Genomic DNA, 23259 nt, shown 5'->3' with positions numbered 1-23259 from the left:
CAAGCGCTTGATGTCAGCCTGTTTTTTCTAGCAATGCTTTCCGCTGATGGTCTAATTTGCCAAACCCCCCCTAAACAGACGTTGCATGTCATCCTGTGAACCGCCACCAGTCTGGACAGATGGCTGATCTCACATACATGCATGGTACACACACACAGACACACATTTAACAGGCAGAAATTATATAAGACAGGACTTCAAGAAAGAGCAGAGAAGGGGATGTGCATTATATACTGTATCACGCAGATACTACCATATATTGCATACTGATATTGCATGTTAAATGGTTTCCTGAATGAACTACGTTTCATTTTCATTGGGAAAAGGGAGGAGTGAGGAATGGTCTCACATGTGCAGATACGCACATAGTGATGGCATCAATTTCAGAGGTTGCAAATACAGTGAATGTACACATATTTGATCAGGTAACGTAACCATTGAATAAACTGGTTTTATTCAAGTCAAAAATATTTCAACCTGAATTAACCAGACTACATTAAGCAATGTTTAAGTCAGATCAGGTAGCCTAGAAAACATCATGTTTTAACCGACAATTTTGTTTTTTTACTTCATTTCATTTCACAAAGCATTACATTTGTTTAGGTTTTATTTTAAAGTTTGTATTTATTTACATTTAATGTTGATTAGTTCATGTTTTTAGATTGATTTAGTGTTAAATATGTTCCTGCCGGTAACACTGAGCTTTGGCTTTGAGAGGCCAATTCTGGTGAACTGTAAGTCATTTGTACATTTAATAGTTCAATTACTGTAGATTGGTTAATGTACATTATATATATATATATATATATATATATATATATATATATATATATATATATATATGGTAACACTTTATTTTACAGTATCCTTGTTACATATGTTACATGTAGCCTACTTACCATAGTAATAACAGTAAATTATGCATAATTACATGCAACTAACCCTAAACCAAATCCTAATCCTACCCTAACCATATAGTAAGTACATGTTGTTAATTAATATTACTCAGTACTCAAATATGTAATTACACTATAACGATAAAGTCTTACCGTAATGATTGCAATATCAGCCACAACTACAGTACCAGTTTTTACCCCCAAATTGAACATATTTACAGTGCAGAGTAGTACATAACCGCAAAATCTCATCCCTGTTGTTTTTAATTCTTCATTCACCACCAGTAAGATCATTTCAGAGATTAATTTAGTACAGAAAAGTAATTAAAACTGTTAGATATTATATTTTCGCTTTGCCTCACGTAAAAACGTACAAGTTCCACTCGCTGACAGAACAGGCTACTACTCCTCCATATACTGTAAAACATCTCAAACAAGCATCGATATTCCTCGTACACACCCTGGAGGTAATCCAACATACGTAATGTGACACAAAACGTGACTAAAGTTGATAACTGTTGTAGTTTAGCATCAGATAACAGTTTTAAATCGTCTTCCCTCTGCAGAGCGGACGGGGTGTGTCGCGCGCGCGCGCGTCCCGCGTGTAAAGATGAGGAACTGCGAGATGGAGCTCCAATAAAACACATTCCGCGGTGCAACTCGGTAATAGAGCTGCGTTTACATTTAAACTCGAGCAGAAACAACTTTTTGGGGTGTCAAACATTAATCAAAAGTGAGACGCTTTGACAGGCTCGCTTCTGAAACGGGAGCTGCGTGCATCCGGTTGCTGAAGTAGTTGAGATGGACTCACCGAGCGCCCGAAACGGCATCGCCTCCCGCAGCGAGGATGCGGTTCTTCCGTGTTTGTTTTTTATTATTCCTCCCAGCCGGAGAGGTTTTTTTTAATGCACACTCTGTCGGTTCGTCACGGGAGGACGGTGCCCTACTTCTGCAGGAGATGCTGAATAACTGGAGGAGGGTGTGTATATGTGTGTGTGTGTGCGCGCGCGCGCGCGCGTGTGTGCGAAGTATCCAAAAGTGAGAATATGGACTTGTAGTGCGCGTGCTGTCTACTTTACTGGATCAGATTTGCCCTGTGTGTTCAAGGGCAGAAAGCTTCATGGCAAATCTCCCACCTCTCTCTCTCCCTCTCCCTCCCTCCCTCTCTAATCCATTTAACCATCACTCTCAATCACTATCTGTGGGTTTGAGTCTGGCCCGGCTGTTCTACTAAACTAAACCGCCCCGCTCTTGAGACACCAGGGAATCCGCATTTTTACGCAGACCTCCCTGCTTGGGGAAGCCTCTGACGGTTCACATTTGTCCTCTTTTTTTAAATGGATAGGCTACTCTTAGTTTCCTTGGACTTTCATTTAAAAATGCTGATAGAGCAACTCAGTGCAATGTTTGCTGTTTAGTGTTCAGGGCTGGTAGGTTACAGCAACTTAAAAAAAAAAAAAAAAAATCTCCAAAGAACCACAAACTCAAGTACCCTTTACAAGTAAGCTATAAGGTTCTTTATTGGCCCCGATGGTTCCATGAAGAACCTTTAACATCCATGGAACCTTTCTATTCCACAAGAGGTGCTTTATAGTGAAAAAAAGAACGTTTTTTTTTGAGTGTTCACACTAAGAAAAAAAGTAGTTATTTTTTATAGTCTCAGTTGTCCCCAGAATGTGTCTTTAAAAAAAAAAAAAACACTTTTTTGTGGGTTTGAAATGATAAAACACTATATAGCCTACAATGTAAAAAAAAAAAAAAAAAAACCTAAGGAAAAAGTATACTGACATTTTGGGTTGTTTGTTGTTAGTGGAACATGTTGATAGTTCATGTGATATCATAAGACACCTGCATGAACTGACTTCATACATCCACTCACCAAAACACCAGTTGACTGAAAGACTTTGAGCAAAAATTATGAAGAATTTGAAGGATCCTACAGCATTTGAGACCCATGCACGTACAGACACTTGCTTTGAAACTTAGTTATTTGTGCAATGAATATGTGCGGTTTAAGGGTTCAGACTTTTTGGGGTCACTGTGTGTTCTGATATGCAAATACAGTATTTCTGAGTTCCCGTTAAGGCCAACAGGTCGACTGATTTACGTCAATCCTCTAGTTTACTCCCGTTAATGCAAAGTCATGCATTATTGCTTAAAAAGCAATGGGACTGTTCATTTTCAACCCTTCAAAACAGACAGTAGCTCAGCCCTGCCAGTCTGACTCAAACCCAAACCTATCATTAAAATAACATCACAATACAAAAAAAATAATATTAACTGTCCTAAAATTGACTATTTTCTTCAACCATTTCTGTCAGTCACTGTAGACAGAAATGGTTGAAGAAAATAGTCAATTTTAGGACAGTTAATATTATTTTTTTTGTATTGTGATGTTATTTTAATGATATTAATCAAATGTTCCCTAAGATTCCAGTTTCATACATCTGGATATTTTTGTAGATTTTGTAATTCCCTTAATTCTCAATTTTGATTCTTATTTTAAATTGTCATAAAATAAATATATAAATTCATAACTATACTATATTTTATTATTATTATTTGTTGTTTTGTTTAATTTTTCATATGAGAACTGTGGAGGGGTGTTTAATTTTCTTGAAAACAATGTCATAATGCTAAAAATATTCTTAATGATCCTAAAATAAGCAAAATTTTGTTTATGCAAAATATAATTTCACATTTTTTACTTTTGATTTGGAGGTGAAATATGATCCGGATTTGTTCTTTGGCATGTTTAGTGAGATTCACCTTTATACTTCTCAAAGTAGAATAGAATAAGTATTCAGAAAATGTGTAGTTTGTTAATATCTCAATATATGAATTTCTCAAGTATGTGTGATGTTAAAGAGAGCAGAACAGAGAGAAAGAGAGAGTTGGTGTGAGTCTGCTCTGGACGGTCTGCGTTGACAGGAGTGCGGATCAGATCGATAGTTTGTCCTTGCCGTGTCTCAACGGAAAGATTTCCGCATCTCTCTCTCTCTCTCTCTCTCTCTCTCTCTCTCTCTCTCTCTCTCTCTCTCACTCACTCTCTCAAAGCTGACATATACCCAGCCTCTCTATTACTGCTAAAAAAGCTGTTTATAAAAACATTGCTGTACATTAGAAGCCAATGATTGCTCTAGAAGGGAAAGCGATGTAATTTATAAATGATTCCAGTTAATCCTCATCTGAATGGTTTGACTTGAAACACAAACGGGATTATCCATCTTCACTTAAACGGGGGAAAAGGAAACTCCATTATCCCATCTCTGTGATGGCGTCACCGTCTGCCGAACTTTGCTCGGGTTGACCGTCTGCTTGGCACGTGTGCTGGATGAATCAGAGGAAGTGCGTAATCCACTGGCACCTGTCACAATGTTGACATATCATGTCTTAATAAGCCATAGATTAGGGATTGTGATCAGTGAAGTCGGGCAAGAGCTTATGAAACTTCCTTATCTGTGACGTACTTAAAGGTCACAAACTGCTTGTGACCTATAAAAAAGAAAATGAATCAACAGCGATGACGAACAGCATGATTTGGGACTTTTCCACACTAATGGTTGAATTGGGTAGATCTCCACGTAATGTGTATACCGTTCCAAATCATTTTTCTTTTGGGAAAAACACGACTGATATTCTGCATCCCCTTATGTGCTCCACAGGAGGAAGAACGTCATGTGGTTCTGGAACGGCATCAGGGTGAGTAAACTATGACAGATTTCTTGGATGAACCTCCTCTTTATGAGTTTGGAGCCCTTCAAAAGAGGAGGAAAAGAACAAAATCCTCCCCTGCACTGGCGTCTGTTTGTGTTCAGCGTAGGAAGCTTTAGAAGTCATTTACACATGCGCTTTTCATCCAGACGCAGCCTGTTTCGATCCGTACGCTTGGCGTCATTCACACGCCCACAACACACTCATCCACTCAACCAGAAAAAACACACACACATGCTGGGTTAATTCATAGATTCATGAGTTGAGGAGGAAATGGCACTTTAGTCATGACATTGTGTTCATTTTGGTCCAGACATTCATTGTTTTTGGCATGAATAAACTTCCACCTAAATGAACGAGAGACCTGTTTTTAGACTGACCTAGAGTGGCATCAGTCTGAAAAACAGTTGAGAGAACAGTCTTCTGAGTGTTTTTTTATTTGTTATATTGAATTCTAACTGTATGTAGTTTGACTTGAGCAGTTTGAAGAGATGTTTGTGGCTTGAAGGTTGCACAAGCCTTGTAAACCATAGACAGAAAGTGCTAGGTTGACAGTGTTTGGAGATAGATGGACGGATGGATGGAAGGAAAGATAGATAGATGAACGGATGGATGGAAGGAAGGATGGATGGATAGATAGATAGATAGATAGATAGATAGATAGATAGATAGATAGATAGATAGATAGATAGATAGATAGATAGATAGATGGATGGATGGATGGATGGATGGATGGATGGATGGATGGATGGATGGATGGATGGATGGATGAATGGATGGATGGATGATGGATGGATGGATGGATAGATGGGTGGATGAATAGACAGGTGGATGGATGGATAGGTGGATGGATGGATGGATGGATGGATGGATGGATGAATGGATGGATGGATGAATAGACAGGTGGACGTATGGATAGATAGATAGATAGATAGATAGATAGATAGATAGATAGATAGATAGATGGATGGATGGATGGATGAATAGACGGGTGGACGGATGGAGGGGTGGATGGAAGGAAGGATGGATGGATGGATAGATAGATAGATAGATAGATAGATAGATAGATAGATAGATAGATAGATAGATAGATAGATAGATAGATAGATAGATAGATAGATAGATAGATAGATAGATGGATGGATGGATGGATGGATGGATGGATGAATAGACAGGTGGATGGATGGATGGATGGATGGATGGATGGATGGATGGATGGATGGATGGATGGATGATGGATGGATGGATGGATGGATGGATAGATGGGTGGATGAATAGACAGGTGGATGGATGGATAGGTGGATGGATGGATGGATGGATGGATGGATGAATGGATGGATGGATGAATAGACAGGTGGACGTATGGATAGATAGATAGATAGATAGATAGATAGATAGATAGATAGATAGATAGATAGATAGATAGATAGATAGATAGATAGATGGATGGATGGATGAATAGACGGGTGGACGGATGGAGGGGTGGATGGAAGGAAGGATGGATAGATAGATAGATAGATAGATAGATAGATAGATAGATAGATAGATAGATAGATAGATAGATAGATAGATGGATGGATGGATGGATGGATGGATGGATGGATGGATGGATGGATGGATGGATGGATGGATGAATAGACAGGTGGATGGATAGATGGATGGATGGATGGATGGATGAATAGACGGGTGGACGGATGGAGGGGTGGATGGATAGACAGGCGGATGGATGGCTGCACTAAAATAACTACAATTCTACAATTGACTTAATTAGTTTTTTCCTGTTAAATGCAGAGAGTGAAAGCTGATGATTAATGTGGAAAGTCTGGCTGTGTGTGTGTGTGTGTGTGTGTGTGGCCTGTTTGGCAGACCTTCATGAAGGTATACCCTTCACAAGCACACCCCACTGTGGCCTGACTCTGTTCATCTCTCTCTCTCTTTCTCTCACACACACATTAGAAGATTGACAAAAAGCAGGATTGCAGACTCCAATGCAGCAAGACTAGAATGCCGTATATAAATCAGTATTTTATGCAGGTGAGAATCTTGGGCTTTAGTGCGTGACCTGCCATGTCTTGCTTGAACTTTTGGGTCTCCCATCTCAACCAAAGTGTAACACACAGATACACACACACTCTTTTGTTCAGGACTGTGGATGTGGATTCGCAGATGAAGTGTTGACTCAGGACATGACACAGCGTTATTCAAACATCTCGACATTGACATTCTGGCCTCGTGCAGCGTGTAGTGTGCGTTTGAGCAAGAGAACATGAAAGAGATTTTACATTTTAGAAAGAATATGTGAGTGGTGCATTCTAGCTACGATGCTGGGATGTTGTGAATGGCCCAGTGCGTTGCAGTACGGTGGATAAGATGCTCTGAGTGGCTGTCAACACACTGTTATGTGTTTGCTGGAGTCTTCTGGATGGTTGCTCACTGCCTCACAAGAGCCCAACATCTGATCAGTTAGACGTCATTCAAGTCTGGCAAACAAACAGTTTAATACATCTGAGGGCAGGTATAAATCATTAACCATAAATCTGAGAAATAATAATTATACTTGCCCATTATTATTTTTTTACAGTATATTAGGTCTGCACGAAATCACAATATAACACAGTGTGTGTTTCAGATATCACAACTGGCTGTGTAAATAGAGCGCTAGATGAAGATGAATGAGGGAAACAGTCTTTAATAATTAACCACAGGAATACAGAGAAGAAACACATCCATGCATCGAGACACAGGACACAAAACGAAGGAACACTCAGGGATTAAATACACAGATGAACTAATGAGATAATGAACTGAACGACAGGTGAAAGGAATAATTAAAGGGTAACTCTCACCAAAATGCAATCTAGGCTCTTTTTGTTAATCTACTCGAGGCAAACTTTCGTGTAAAAGCATAATTAGAATGGAAACGCCACTTTTAAGTTTGACCATATTTTCGTTTTGGGTTAAAATGCCTTTTGAGTGGCATCAAAAATCACTATTTTTAAAACACTAAGAAGGCTCGACACAACATGAAACTTTGCTCTCAGTATCAGGAGGGGCTCTACACATGAACTCCAGCATTGAGAACAGTGTTTGTGTACACTGAGTTTACTAAAAAGAGATTTTGAACAACTCACTGAAGCTGTGTCCGCCGGCATTTTGACAGTCAAAAATAGTCGATCTCCGAATGTGAATGAACTGACTCTGAATTTTAGTATTGCTTCTTATATGAGGATCCTTTTTCAAATACAAGGTCAATATTGATTTTCACTAACGACAAAACAACAAATTATCCGTGAATTTATATGGAACTAAGCTTTAGGAGCTTTCCATCTTTACTCTCCTCCATGTTACGCTGCATTCGGAGATCGACTATTTTTGACTGTCAGTATGCCGGCGGACACACAGCTTCAGTGAGTTGTTCAAAACCTTTCTCTTTAGTAAACTCAGTGTACACAAACACTGTTCTCAATGCTGGAGTTCATGTGTAGAGCCCTTGGTGATACTGAGAGCACAGTGTCATGTTGTGTCGAGCCTTCTTAGTGTTTTAAAAATAGAGATTTTTGATGCTATCATAGCATGCACTCCCATTCAAAAGGCCATTTGACCAAAAACGAAAATACGGTCAAACTTAAAAGTGGCGTTTCCATTCTAATTATGATTTTACACGAAAGTTTGCCTCAAGTAGATTAACAAAAAGACCCTAGGTTTTATTTTGGCGAGAGTTACGCTTTAATCAAAGGGACAAACTAATGACAGAGAACACAGGCTGACCGAAGCCAAACATACGCGTTACATCAGAGTACACCACTGTTTTACACAAGAGAATTGTAAATTATTTTTAGTAGTAGTATATTATTTTTCTTAAAAACTGTAGTTGTAAAATTTTGGACCAAATTGTCCAACCCTACAAACAAGCAATTTTTTTAAAATCACAATTAGATATTAGATTTTCCCCAGACTCATGCAGCACTAGTCTATTTAGTTTTATTTTTGACCAAAACTTTTTTTGTGCTCAACCATTTGAAACATCAGCATCGACAGAGGAAGCTCTGAAATAGAGGAGTAAGGTAGCCTAACCCTAAGTTCATTTTATGAAGTATACTTAAGTAATGTTCAAGTATATTTTTAAGTATACTTTATGTAATAAGTATAATAATATCAATGTGCACTTGTAGTAAACTTGTAAGTGTACTATTCCAATACTGCTTGGGACTAAATTGGCCCACTTTTAGTATATAAAAGTATAAGTGTACTATAAGTGTAACAGTAGTCAACTTTAAGTACACAACAAGGTTTCTCAGTGTGTAATGCATCTGTAATACAAGTGAACTTATAAGTATACTAGTAGTTTACTATTTTAACACTAGTACATTTTTTTAGTTTATGAAAGTACACACTGAAGTGTACTTTCAGTAAACTACTAGTTTAGTAGTTTACACTCCAAGTATACTTATAAGTTTTCTTTAAGTTAACATAGCATTATACTTATAGTTTACTATTTATTATATATTATTTTTGCACTTGCAGTATACTACTATGTTCAAATGTAGATATTATTTTTTATACTTGAAAAATACCTTTAAATGTACTTTTATTTTAAAAACATTTTATTAGCTTCATGCATCCTTTTTATCAACACTTGAATGAAGTTTCATAAAGAAAGGCAACATTTTAAACAAAAAAGTTGAGAAAATCACATTTTTGTCAAAGACTACGCCTTGATCAGATTGAGAACGATGATCAAACACAGATGGAGTAGATCCGTCTATACTATTACACTAATAGAACGCTTGAATAAACTTCTTTTTCGTAAGGGAATACAGAGGCTTATTTCTGTTTAAAACGTATTACAGTCATCACAGTGTTTTTACGTCAGCAGATTTGAGTCCACATCATCAAACCAAGGAGCTGATCTCCTCTCTTTTGGTTCACAATAACTGTGTTTTCAATTCTCACGTCAGTATTTATGAGGCATGATGGAGCTTTGCTAATATCCTTACTGAGTGTTTTGTCTCATTTTAATGGGATGTCAGGATTTGCTGTTGACCCGTGTGAACTCAAGAGACTTAAAAGGGTCAGTACTGAAATATGAGCTGTTTTGTCCATAATTTGACATCTTTATTGAGTTTGTTATCATGGAGGCTGATGGATGCTCCGGTGAGCAGATTCAGGCAGTCTAATGTCTGCATGTCATAGATATCTTTATTTTAGTTATACTTTTTTCTATAGAGTAATCCTTACCCTCCTGCTTTTGTAGTAAAAAAAAAAAATATTTAAAAATATTTTTTTTATTATTATAGTTTAGTAAAATTGAAATGAAAACCATAAAACATTAACTGAAAATAAATAAATAATAATAATTAAATTATTTTATTTCAGCTTGTTGCCAAGAAGTTTTGTTCAAAACTTATACTAAAATAACTAAAACTAAAACTGAAATAAAAATTTGTAAAAACTATATAGACATTTTTTTTTAAAGAAACTTAAAAAAAAAAAAAAAAGACAAAACCTTTAACTGAAATTAAAATAAAAGCAAGAATAGTATCTGAATGGTCTCAATAACACTGGTAAATGTATTTGTTTATGGGGAACCTTATTTTTTTAATTAGCTTATGTTAATTAGCTATAAGATTTAAGATTTGAAAGAATAACAACTTGGATTTCGATCTGTTTATGCACAAAACCCGTAGAGGAATTGGAAAGTGCGATCACTGTTATGCCATATCAGAGAGAGCCAGGGGAAGTGTTGGCATCGCCGTGGTTACCATGCTAAACAGACTTATAATTATGGGATGTAGAGCCCCGGGGGCTGCAAAGTTAAAATAATTTATGCACCACAGATGCATTGTTCTTCTGAAAAGACAGAGGGCAAAAGAGTGAGGAAGGCAAGAGGTTTGGGGGAAATGCCTAGAGAATAAGAAAGAGACAGAGAAGAACGAGTGTAACATATAAACTAGGTTTTTATATCAGATTAGAAATTTAGATTATTTAAAAAAGTAAGTCATCTTTAACTATGGCATTACTACGAAGTTCCTCAGGTGTTCTGACTGGTGGGTTACATTTATATCCTGTACTGGTTTATGTGGTTTTAGGACATTGTTAGTTTGCTTATTGGCCGAAGTTAGAGTTCATTAAGGATGACATCATTTGATGTTTGTTCATTTTTCTGATTATTCTTCACAGAACACCTTGTTCGGACCTTGTTCGGACCTTGAACAGTAATTGACCCAATCCTCTCGCTCTCCTAACGTCCACTTCTTTCACTCGGCTGAATTTGGCTGAGGTAATCGCCATGACGACCTTGAGTCGACCAATCGATTTGAACATTTAGAGGTGCCTTTCAAAAACTCCAGTGTTTGTGAGTGTGTGTTTGAGCATGCATAAATGTGTGTTGTGTTAAATTATGTGCATGTGTTTGCATTGTTTAGAGGGTCTTTGTGTTTGTAGTTTATGTGTCTCTAGGGTTGTGTTTGTGTGTGTGTGTGTGTGTGGTGGTTTTTGCTTACTCAGAGAGATATAAATGGATCAGTGCCTGTCCTCGTATGATTGATTGGTTCCCTTTTCCCCAGACCCTGACCATTTCACGCTTTCTTTAACCAAAGACCCCAGTGCACACACACCTCCTCAGAATAATCTTTACTGCATGTTCATGATATTAACTAAATTGAAATGCAGTGTATGGACACTTGTTCACATAACACTTAATTTTTTTAATTTATTTAAATGTACTTTTTCGTGACATTTTCTTTTTTAATGATGAGCTCCAAATGTTGAAAAAAAAAAAAATATATATATATATATATATATATATATATTATACATATATTTTATTTTATTTTATTTTACTTTACTTTTATACATTTTTATTTTTATTTTATTTTATTTTACACTGCTAATGAAAGATGGCAGATGTCTTTTTCTTTAACATGTCTAGCGTCACTGTAAATTTAAATTACGTAAAATAAATAAATATTTTATTTTATTTTTATTTTATTTTACACTGCTAATGAGAGATGACAGATGTCTTTTTCATTAACATGTCTAGCTTCACTGTAAATATTAATTATATTGTATTTTTTTACAATGAGCTCCAAATCTTGGAAATAAATTCTTTTTTTTTCTTCTTTTTTTTTTGCCTTTTGGCCTTATTTTGGGATTGAATGTTACAAGTACGTACAAAAACAGCTAATAGGGACCTTTAACAAGTACATATTATTTGCAGTCAGTACCCTTGTGCTTTGTGCCAAAAACAATATTTTCAATCTAAAATAATTGAACTGTTGATGTTGATAAAATGTAAATAAAATGAAATACTAATAACGTTTATAAAAGACTGATTGTTTGCTGTCCCACTGTTACTTAGTGTTTTTAAATGTTATTATCAAGACACTGTGACATCAGCTGTGGGCGGAGCTCAAACTCATGAACCGGGGGCGCCGCTCATTAGGGTCTAACTGAGATGTTACCATAGTAACCATGTTCAAGACATCCATATTATGTAATATTATATGTTTTATGTTGTTTTTTGCCGCCAGTGATAAGTCAAGTAATTGGTTTATCATTTCTTTCAACAGAGAAAGATGAAACCGTTTTTGCTCTGTTTCACACCACTAGCAAAAGACAGCAAATGCCTCTCTCATTAACATGACCAGCATCACTGTAAGTTTACTCTTTAGGACAGATCTTTTTCAATAATGAGCTCCCACTCTTGGAAATATTTAAAATGTTTAGTTGGATGACATTTGTTGCTTGTTTTATTCTTATTTGTTTGGCTCATTTTGCAGCTTAGACACACAAAAACGGAAGAAAAATAACTTTGAAGCAATTTTCACTCAGAAATTGTTAGTGAATTAACAAATAATTACAAAGAAATGGAAAGTAACACATGTGAAACTTTGAAGAACGACTGAAATAGTATTTTCTTGTAAAATGTTCTCCAATAATCTTCTGAAAATTAAAATTTTACAGTGCAGAAAAAGACACACATGGATTTTAATTTCAAAATAGACTTTGATTACATGATTCAGTGATTAAAGTGTCCTTAATATGCTTTTTCTATACTATTTTTCATGTAGTGTATTATATAGCTGTTTGTGCATGTAAAAGGTCTCAAAGTTTCATAAATCAAAGTGCAGATAAATGGAGTTATTTTCTCAGAAAAGAAAGAACCGATTCTGAAGTGCCTGAAACGAGTTATCAGTAATTCCAGTCTCACTTTCCGCTGAACCTACGGTTTGTAACAAATTTGCATAATGCCATTGCCAGCCTATATGGTCTTCATTGCCTGCCTGTGAACATCGTCTACTTCGCCCCTCAAACACTGTTGTTGTAGCTGAGACTGGAAGAGTTTGGTTTGTGTTGTCGACATGTCGAGAAGATGCTGTTTTCAGTGCTGCAAATCCACTTTGATGCACTTTCAAAGGATGAGATTGATACGGAAAAAAACAACGCCAACGTTCCCGTTCATATCACTGTGTAGGCTATATAAGTGCTGAGGAAGCATGACTGGGCCATCTGACCAATCAGAGCATAGTAGACCAATCACAACAGACTGGGTCATCTGACCAATCAGAGCAGAGTAGACCAATCACAACAGACTGAGCCATCTGACCAATCAGAGCAGAGTAGACCAATCGAAAACAGACTGGGCCATCTGACCAATCAGAGCAGAGTAGACCAATCACAACAGACTGAGCCATCTGACCAATCAGAGCAGAGTAGACCAATCACAACAGACTGGGTCATCTGACCAATCAGAGCAGAGTAGACCAATCACAACAGACTGAGCCATCTGACCAATCAGAGCAGAGTAGACCAATCACAACAGACTGGGCCATCTGACCAATCAGAGCAGAGTAGACCAATCACAACAGACTGGGTCATCTGACCAATCAGAGCAGAGTAGACCAATCACAACAAACTGGGCCGTCTGACCAATCAGAGCAGAGTAGACCAATCACAACAGACTGAGCCATCTGACCAATCAGAGCAGAGTAGACTCACAGAACGGTGGGGTTTAGAGAGACTAAGGCCCAATCCCAATTCTACCCCTTCACTTTCCCCTACCCCTCTGTTTTGCGCGTTCACGTGAAGGGGTAGGGTTGTCTCGATTCTCTTTTGGTTGGAGGGGTAGGGGGAAGGGCCAGATAGCTGTTCAAACGAAGGGGTATGAGAAATGCCCCTGCATACACCAGCTACAGAGGCAACATGGCTGCCCAAGAGAAAAAGGAGACCCATAAATGTAAGAATTTTTGGCATTAATTGTAAGTATTTTAACGACAAATAATCATTTACTTTATGTTACATTAAATCTTGTGTTCATATTTACGGTCATGTTCTTCAAAGAAGCGTTTGCAAAAAAATCGCTGAAGTTCGCTAACGATAGTCCCGCAACATATTTTCATGTCTGATAACTGGTGAATGTAATTGCGGCAGGGAATTGGCTTATCTTTTACCGTACGTCTGCTATGAACGCATTGTTTTCTTGTGGTTATATGTGATCACGATATAAACGAACAGTGCTTACACAGTTTCGTGCTTTTTGCAACATGATCAACCAATCTTGTATGTTCTTTATCAAACAGGGACACCTGAGGAAACCCGGAGGCTCATTCGTTTTTCGCGCTGACAACGAGCAAAGTTTCCTGAAGTCCAAAAATACATAAGCGTTGAAGATATCGTCGTCTCCGTTGTTTTCTGCGAACTTCAGAAGACAAATGCAAAAAAATCTGTTACCCACGCAACTGAGATGACTACAGCAGACGACGGCATCTTGGAAGTTTGTGATAAACATCGGCGCATCTCCTGTGATCTAGGCGCTAGCGACGACGTATAATGACGTGTAACGGTGTAGTAGTGGTGTCACATTTCTTAGGGGAATATTTTCACCTCTACGCCTTGCCACTCTTTTTCAAGGGGCAAGGGTCAGGGGTAGGCGAAGGGGTATAAAATAGAATTAGGATTGGGCCTAAAGGTCCTTGCATACTGAGTCTGAAATTTTCGCATGCGTTTTTTCGTATTCGTGATTCGGTGGCTCTGAAATGTCAAAACAATTAAAGGTTCTTTAATTGAACCTTTTCAGACACTGTAAGAATAGAGGCAATGCTGCAGTTTATATTATCATAAATTAAAGTGTTTTTTGGATGCATGTAAACCTGTTGTAGGAGACCTGCAAAACAAAATGAGCAATCTTCAAAATACCATAACAGCTCCGTTCAGTTTGGGATGGTTTTGTGCCGATGCTCCATTGGGTCACTGGTCACGTAAGTGGAGGCTGGAGGTGAGAGGCGCAGTTTTCCTGGCAGGATCTGATCCGTGTGCAGGGAACATCACAGCAGCTGCTGCAGGAGAGGGAGTCGGAGCCAACTGACACTTTCTCTCTGGAACAGTTGTTCTTTTTATCCTTCCTTATGTGACAGATGAGCAGAATCGTCCCTGAAGGCCTCCATCAGTACAGCTTATCCATTCATCTCTCTATCTCACTCTCTTCGGCCCCCTTTTTCTGTCTCACTATCTGTCACGATCATCTTGTACGTCTGTTTGGTGTCATTTTCAGCATTACTAGAAACACACACATAAGCTTCTGCCCTTGCTGGAGGGGTCTTGTGTACAGCTGTCTGATTATTACACTGTGTGACAGGACTCTCTCTCTCTCTCTCTCTCTCCCTGCATATCTGTTCAAGACCTGTGAACTAGCATACATAGCCAACATTTTAAGGCATCATAAGCTTTAAGACAGGAAAAGTTTTCTAAATAACATTGGAGTTACAAACATTAAAACCAGACATATTGTATTGTTCATGTATTACAGTTTTTCTCCATTGGTTTGGCTCATTTCTTGAAACAGAAATGACATTCTCAAAACAACATGGACAAACCTCCAAACCACTTGGCAATTGTTCACAACAGAATTGAATTTCTCATTAATTTCATCAAATTCCAAATGTCTAAGTACATGTCTCAATGTCTCAGTACATCTTTGCAAATGATTAAGTACAGGTAGCCTACATTTAGCACAAATTCCAAGTGAATAGATCTTGTTGATCTAAACTGATTGTTGATTCTCAGTCTAATGGTTGTTCGCTCCAAAACGTGTCAGCGTCATTTCATTGTATAAGGCATCACATCTGTTCAATTGTCAAAATTAGTCAAGAACATAATACCATGAATACCATATATATATATACACACACTGTATATACTATATATATATATATATATATATATATATATATATATATATATATATTGGCCACCGGTGGATGTCCCAGGCCAGCGAGGGGGCAATATATCCATATCCAATATAAGCCATATCTGAGAATGGTGTGACCTCCTCATCTTCTTGGACCGCCTTCATTTTGATTTGATCCCTGAAAATGAGAGAGGTCTCGTAGGGCCTCACCTACCACAATATGTCATTGTATGGGACAATGTGAATTTCCACCGTGGCCCACTCATCAGGGCCGGGTTCACTACTCATCCAAGGATGGTCATGGTGTTCCTACCACCTTACTCTCCTTTCCTCAATCCTATTGAGGAGTATTTCTCCGCTTGGAGGTGGAGAGTGTATGAGCATCGGGCTCAAGATCAGAGGTCCCTGCTCCATGCAATGGACGCTGCGTGTGAGGATATTACAGGAGATCAGTGTAGGGGATGGTTGCGACACACACGCCGTTTCTTCCCTCGTTGCATCGCAAGGGAGAATACTGTATACGCTGTGATGTGGACGAGAATCTGTGGCCAGACAGACAGCAGCGTGTGGATGGCCAGGAGGGTGAGGACGGTGGCCAGGAGAGGGAGGGTGAGGACAGCGACCAGTGAAGAACTGTTAGTTGTGAAACTCCAGCTTTATTTACAGCACTGTAGGCTACATATAATTTTCATTGTTTTTTGTTTGTGTGTTTATATTACAGTATATTATGCTGTATACATTTTATTTTTACTCTGATGTATGGAAGTTACTTTATGTGTGTGAATGATAATGGTTACAATTTCCTTGGCAGTATGAGTGCAATGTGTGATGTCAAACCTTGGAGGCTACTCTTACCCTAAAATCCTATTTCTTTTTTTCAGTTTTATACACAATTGTATTCTGTTAGCTAGACAAAGAACAGTACAGTAACCACTGTCAATGAAGGACTGGGCTAAGACTGAAAGGTGGACATGAGGGATATTTCAATGGTCCTCTGCCATAGTGACAAAACATCTAAACATTTTGCCTTGCAGTGCTTACACAATGCCAAAGGGACAAAGCATTTTGGGGGCACTGACTGTTTAAATGAGAAGGAAATTTAGTTTTGACACATGAGTGAACTGTTTTGGGAGAGGTATGAGCTTTTGCAGGTGAACCATGGTGTTGTGCCGAACCATCCACGTTATTTTGGCAAAAGCACCAAGAGTGTTGAGAACGTCCGGTCTGTTTCAAGAAATGAGCCAAAGCAATTGAGAAGGATCTTTGTCATTTTCGTGGCACTGACTCTTTATATGGGAAACAAATTTAGTTTTGAAGCATGAGTGAACAATTTTGGGAGATATGAGCTTTTGCAAGTGAGCTATAGTGTTGTGCTGAACTGTAAGACTGTTTTGCCAAATGATCTTAGAGTTTTGAGAATGTAATTTCTGTTTCAAGAAATGAGCCAAACCAATGGAGAAAAACTGTAATGTAATTTTCTTGTTATATATGTTTAGATGTAGATAGATAGATAGATAGATAGATAGATAGATAGATAGAGGGACAGTCAGATAGATAGATAGATAGATAGATAGATAGATAGATAGATAGATAGATAGATAGATAGATAGATAGATGGATTTTCTTGCTTATTTGAGAGTAATTTAGTTTAAATAAATCAGTCACAGTGTGTGTGTGTGTGTGTGTGTGTGTGTGTGTGTGTGTGTGTGTGACCCCTGTTGAGTCATCTGCATTGCTCAAGTCTTTTATCAATGATATTCCCTGCTGTTCAGACACAACACACACTCCATCACTGTCACTTACTGTGAGTGTGTGTGTGCATGACATCATATCCCGTATTACCATGTGATTAACAATCAGGCTTTACGGTGTGTGTGATTGCTCCTGCTAACTGCCCAGGGTTTACCGCTGCTGTCGTTTGGGGAGTGTTAAGGATGTTAAAGTACCTGTTTAACCACAGCATGTGTGTGTGTGTGTGTGTGATCGCTGTATCAAGACATCACACTCAGCCCTCCGGCTGTTCCTGTAGACACAGGAGATCCCAGCGCACCTGCTCTAGTGCCAAAACACACTCACACACACACCTTTCTCTGTGTCTCTAGTCTCCTTTTAGAATGTCCATAATGCCAATGATTTCTAAAAGTTGCTCTGTCTACAGGATTTGCATCATGCTATTGTTTACAGAAGACAATCATTTCAACCTTATTTTATAAAATCTAAATTTGCATTTACAGTGATGCTCTTACAATGCATCACAACAACTTTTGCATGATAAGCATAAACATGCCAGAAAGAGAATGCAAATATATAAAAGAAAATCTGCAAAGTTTCTCTGTTTATTGTCTCATTTTACAGAGGCTGTCTCAGTTTATTTTATCCTGACTGTCATTAAGTGCATTACTGTGAATGTGAGTTTAATTGAAAGGAAATATTCCTTTAAAGAAGAACAAAAGCCAGACAGATTCTGATGTGTGATGGGCTAAATCTGTTAAACATTTGTTTAAGGGTGGATATTCTGTGATTTTTCTGTTTTACAAAATATGCTTGACTATTATTCATACTTCTGTTCAGTCTAACACTGTTCAAAGGAGACGTTTGATCTTTCATTGAATTCTGAGGGGAATTTACAGTGTTTCTTTTGTAATTATACCATATTTGTTGTTTTCTCTGGATGTAAAGCTCTCCAGTGCTTTCCTCCACACTCAGATTGAGATCATTAAAGACTTCGAGTGATTTTGGGCTTCTGGCAGGTGTTGATAAGTGTCATTGTGTCACCGCTTCAAAAATCACTTTTTCTTTTGCTAGTTTTCTTTAACGCGTTCCTTTATTTGTAACAGATCTGAACCCCAAGCTACCGTGAGAAGTTCATCAGTTAAAAGTTCGTCATGTGCATATCCTGTTTCCTGTGGGTGTGAAGAGAGACTCTTGATGTGTGTGTGATTGACTTTGACTTTGATACAGTGAGACAGCAGTAGCAATCTGAATATATATATATATATATCATATAATGACTATTTATTTGTGATGATTTTTTTGGCAATGCACTTTCTCTCTGAATATTAGTATTCCTAGATAGATAGATAGATAGATAGATAGATAGAGGGACAGTCAGATAGAGATAGATAGATAGATAGATAGATAGATAGATAGATAGATAGATAGATAGATAGATAGATAGATAGATAGATAGATAAACAACTTATGCTTTTACATTACTTTAACTCATCCAAATATTTAAGAATTTTGTTATAAGTTATATGAGATTCAACATAAAATTTTTAATAGAATATAAGTTGAAATTACGAAGTTGATGAAACTTAATTTAAAGCAGCAACTGAACTTACATTTTTAAGTTGAAATAAGTGGACATTTTTTACAGTAAGTGTTTCCTTTAGTAAAAATCACTGGTTAAATGGTTAAAGTTTTTGTGTGTGTGTGTGTGTGTGTGTGTTTGGAATCTACTATGATCAATTTGAAGCAATTTCAGAGTAAATACAGTAAATATTAAGTTATAATATCTTGATATATAATATCTCATAACATTACATATAATATCTAAATGGCTTGAAAAATATTGATATATAATTATTTTAGCTATATTCCCCAGCTTATAGCTATATTTTTTATACTGTATGTGAATTTTCCGTAGTAACACACCTTTGATGGTCCACTTTAGACATTCTACTAACTTGCGACTACATGCACACTAGCAGTCATTAGAGTATTAGTAGACCGTCGGCTTAATAAAACACTTTATTTTGATGCTCTCTCACAGATATTTTATAAGTAAAAAGTAGTAAAAACATTCTAGTTGCAAAGTCACTTCTAGTTAGTAGAATGTCTAAAGTGGACCATGGAAATAAAGTGTAACCTTTTTCCTTTTGTCTATATACGTATATGTTTGTGTGTGTGTGTGTGTGTGTGTGTGTGTGTGTGTGTATAGTGTATCTGAGTTTGTTTTCCAGGCAGTAAACGCTCATTAGTGGTGAAAGCGGTCCACAGGGCTCTTCCAATCAGTCGGACAGATGTTTGCTGCTCTCTTTTACAGCGAGAAACCCAACCCACACAACATGCTCGCAGGTACAAACACACAGATTGATTTCCAGCTTAAATACATTTTCAAAAGACGTCAAAGTCAGAACACCGAGGAGAATTCTGAAGCGAAGCCATTCTGAAGATTCTAAAAATGAAGGTTCCAATTAGAACACGAAAGAGTTTTACAGTTTGAGAAGAATTTTTTAAGTGCCACAAGGAACTTTTTGTTAGCAAATTTCCGTAGTGGTGCTCCGAAAGCACCAGTAGGAAGTCTGGATGATATTAGTCCCTCAGATCCGTGGGAATGATAGAAATCTGATCTAAGATTGGCAGAGAGGTTCTCTGTGGTTTGGAGCTGCTCTCGTTGTGGAACCGCCACAGATCAGTTGAGTGTTGTGAAGCTGTCTCTCTAATGGCTGATGGATTTGCTCTGATTACGCAGTCCTGGATAGGTTTTGTTTCGCTTTATGAGAACGCATTAGATGTGATTAGATCACCCGGAGGAAAATGTTATTGCTCAGAGGTTGCTCTTTAAAGCTCAAGAGACTCAGATGTGCTGCATTTAAATATCAGCTGTGTTTTAAAGTTGCTTTGGATGGATAGAGTATAGAAATAAAAAATCATATTTTGCATGGAGAAAGAACGCCTCTTTTAAGACCATCAAGTTTTTTGACATGCCACATTATTTCCAAGACAATTAAGGGTAACAGTTTGTTTTACAGTTTTCTTATCACACGTTACATGTAGTTGCTGTAGCAATAACTATACATTATGCAGAATTACATGCAACTAACCCTACGAAACCCTAACCCTAACTTCATAGTATATAATAGTAATTGATATAATACTATATAATAGTAATTATTATTTCTCAGTACTTAAATGTATAATTACACCATGGACACCATAAAAAAGTGTAACCCAATTAAGCACTAATTAAATAATTTTACTATTTTAACTTTATTGTAAAGTAAAAAAAAAAAAAAAAAAAAATAGGTAATGAACAAAAGATAAAATAAAAAATGACAGTATATATGAAGAAATTATATCACACACACACACACACACACACATATATATATATATAAATCAATTGCAGTTTTTAAAAAGCTTCATTTGGGCTCTTGACTTAATTTTAAAGAACACTTTATGCCAAAAAGTTTCTATATTAGGAGAAATATTCTGAAATGATTGCATAATACTTACATTGTTAACACATAAAATATATTTATGAGCTGTTTAATTAATTACAATTTAATTATAAAATTTTAAATAAATCTATAAAATGATCCCATGATGGGAACCCCCAAAAGCTACTATATAAGAAGCACCTGAAAGAACCCTTTAAGGTTCTATAAGGTTCTATCTAGAGTGTATGAGACAGAATCGAGATAAAGATCTCATTTGTGATTTCTCTGTTTTAGACAGGAGGATTCAGTCTGATCTGCTAATGGAGCTTGTATGAATAAAGTATGTAAGAGAAAGAGTGCTGAACCCGCGCTCACCTGAGAATGATGGATTATTCCTGCAGTACACAGACCTCGGTGTGTGTGTGTGTGTGTGTGTGTGTGTGTGTGTGTGTGTGTGTGTGTTTTAGTCTGCTGGGAGCAGAAAGAACTGATGTGACATGAACCAGAACAAACAAGAATGGCCCAGTTCAGTGTGTGTGTGTGTGTGTGTGTGTGTGTGTGAAGACAGATAGAGTGATTGATTTAGATGGTGATTATGTTGTCAGTGTCATTGTGATGCACTGTAAATGATAAGCATTTTACATATGTGTACACTTACATACTAAAACATGCACACAAAACCCCATTTTTGTCTTCTGTTTATCAATTAATACATGTTGTGTGTTCTTGTAGGCCTGTAGTGTGTGCACGTGCAAATATGTGAAAACGAGATGCTTTCTACACAAGTGGAGCGTTTGATGGATATCAGTTTATAAGAAAGACCGATTCTGAGGGAGACAGGTCAGTTTAAAACCAAGCAAAAATACTATGAATCAAATGCAATTAATTATGCAATATGCTTATGCTTTCCTCTATGACTATGTTCTTGTGGGATTTTTGTTGTTGTTGTTTTTAAAGAAATTAACACAGATCAAAAGTGTCAGTAAAGACATTTATAATGTTACAAAAGATTTCTATTTCAAATAAATGCTGTTCTTTTGAACTTTATATTCATCAAAGAATCCTGAAATAAAAATGTATTACATCACGGTTTCCACAAAAATATTAACCTCCTGAGACCCGAGAGGTTTGCCTGGTGTGCATTTTATAATTGTTCTTGCTATTTGGGATAAGTAGGACCTAATAAGTATAATAACTAAAATTTGTTTTTGTACAGGAAGTAGTTTTTGCAGAAAATTATGTCCTCATGTGAGGACATAGTACTAGCAATCAAAAAACAAACTTAAATGGTTGTAATTCAAGAATGCTTTGGAATATAGACATATGGTTGGTCTTGTTTTTAAGAAGACATTTGCCAGATTATTGTAGAAGTGAAATAAATTATGAAAGTGAAACAGAAAAAAAGTTATATAAGTTTGAGTTTATGAAAATATAGAATGTAAAAATATAATTATTTATATTTGATATAAAATATATATATTATAAAATATATTTTACTCTAAAACTGCTAGAAAATTAAACCCAAAAATCTAAACAAGTTGTGTTCCAAATTTTAGGTTGATATCTCAAAAAATGAGCTTTCAGTAAGATTTTATTTGGGTGCAGTACCAGACTTTTTCACTAGATGGACAGCCAGCTTCCTTACTGACCATATAAGGGCGTCTCCATTTTCATATATGTTTTGAATGATCTGAACCATGTCTTTCCATAATTTCATACAATTTATTAAGTATACATCCTATTCAGAAATAGTATGGGTGTTTTGGCAGTATTTGATTTGATTTGATTTTTTTCTTTATATTCTAAACATTTTCAGACCTTTTTTTCTCATAACATTTAATTGGTGTTATCTTTTGAACTCTTGGCATGAAAACAAACTGAGGTTTCTACCAATCTTTCATGATTTTTCATGTTTATTTCTATTTCAAAATAAAGGCCTATACACGCCTAATGAATATGAAATATTCTTGTTGCAAATTGATAAATTACTGCTCTTCTGTAATTTATTTTAAAAAACAGCCACGAAATATGAAAACTAGAGATTGTAAGCTTTCAAATGATATATAGTTTGTCAATATTACTTTAGGTTTTTACTAAGATATTATTGTTCTAAATATATATGGGCAAACGTCCCAGGTGGGACGATGGCGGTTAAGGGGATAACGTAATATAGTCCCAATGTCCTCAAACGAGTGCTTCACATTTACTGATGTCCTAGAGTGCTACTATTCCAAAAATATGTCAAATTTTCCCCATATGATGATAGAGACAGTATTGTACATAAATACATTTGTTT

At 36.7% G+C, this 23259-nt stretch overlaps 1 protein-coding gene and 1 long non-coding RNA gene across 4 annotated transcripts in view; one reads left to right on the top strand and one right to left on the bottom strand.

Annotated features, from left to right (window-relative positions):
• The window catches only part of ntng2b (netrin g2b), a 65678-nt gene extending 63843 nt beyond the window's left edge, over window positions 1-1835 (bottom strand). For 2 of the 3 annotated variants that reach the window (XM_084136197.1, XM_084136199.1), the window contains exon 1: window positions 1708-1835. The gene's annotated coding sequence lies outside the window, so the exon portion shown is untranslated. Of the gene's footprint in view, window positions 1-1270; window positions 1408-1707 lie in introns of those variants that run through there. The other variant, XM_084136198.1, reaches the window with a different exon arrangement.
• LOC311096805 overlaps window positions 1777-23259 on the top strand; it is a 28276-nt gene continuing 6793 nt past the window's right edge. The window contains exons 1-2 of the long non-coding RNA XR_014609107.1: window positions 1777-1875; window positions 4562-4598. This is a non-coding gene — a long non-coding RNA (uncharacterized lncRNA). The remainder of the gene's footprint in view (window positions 1876-4561; window positions 4599-23259) is intronic.

This window comes from Abramis brama, assembly GCF_963993115.1.
Source record: "Abramis brama genome assembly, chromosome: 15".
Taxonomy (NCBI): domain Eukaryota; kingdom Metazoa; phylum Chordata; class Actinopteri; order Cypriniformes; family Leuciscidae; genus Abramis; species Abramis brama.
Note: the sequence above shows the minus strand (reverse complement) of the source record. Positions and strands in the feature narration are given on the sequence as shown.